We start from the raw sequence: 710 nt of genomic DNA, 5'->3' as shown, positions 1-710 counted from the left end.
TTGTGCCCCCTCCCCTCCTGTATGCCCCCGGGCCTTTGTAACTTGAAATTGAGTGAAAACGGGGAGGAGGTGGACTTATTGCTCCTGCAGGCTGGCTTTCCTGCTCCAAGCACTTGTTAGTTTGCTTGGAGTCCTGCTCTCCACTTGTCGTCCCCCCCCTGCAACATCTGTTGATGCCCGGTTCCTGACTGCCCCCCCCCCCCCCCCCCCCCACGTTGTCGGGAACCATCCCTGCAAAAAAAACTTTTCCAGGCTTTAGTTCGGCTTCTCAAGTGGTGCATCTGGAAGCAACATCAAAAAATAGTTAACAGGGTAGATCTTGTGGCACTAAGGTGAAAGATCCTGGTAACTTGGGGGTGGTGGTTGCTTGTGTGAGGAAGGGGCACTCAGGGTCTAGTCTTTGAATGCTCCTGGGCGAGTGGTGCTCACATGCAGTAGCTGTTGTCAAGAATACAAAACTGTAGTGAGCTCATATTTAAAACCATTGCTAAATAGTGTCATTCCCACCCAAGCAGGAAGAGTTTTATTATACTCATCTGAGCCTTTGTGCTCACATTTCAAAGATTTCTCTCTTGCCAGATTGAAGTTTTTGTCAGCTCAGACAAATCTGTCACTTTCAAAGCATCAGTCATGCCATAGACTTCAAAGCTAGTTCATAATGAAATATCTCAAGACAGTATTTGACATGTTGCAGACTGCTGAAATTGATG

Source organism: Alligator sinensis, unplaced genomic scaffold (assembly GCF_000455745.1).
Source record: "Alligator sinensis unplaced genomic scaffold, ASM45574v1 scaffold434_1, whole genome shotgun sequence".
NCBI lineage: Eukaryota > Metazoa > Chordata > Crocodylia > Alligatoridae > Alligator > Alligator sinensis.
Note: the sequence above shows the minus strand (reverse complement) of the source record.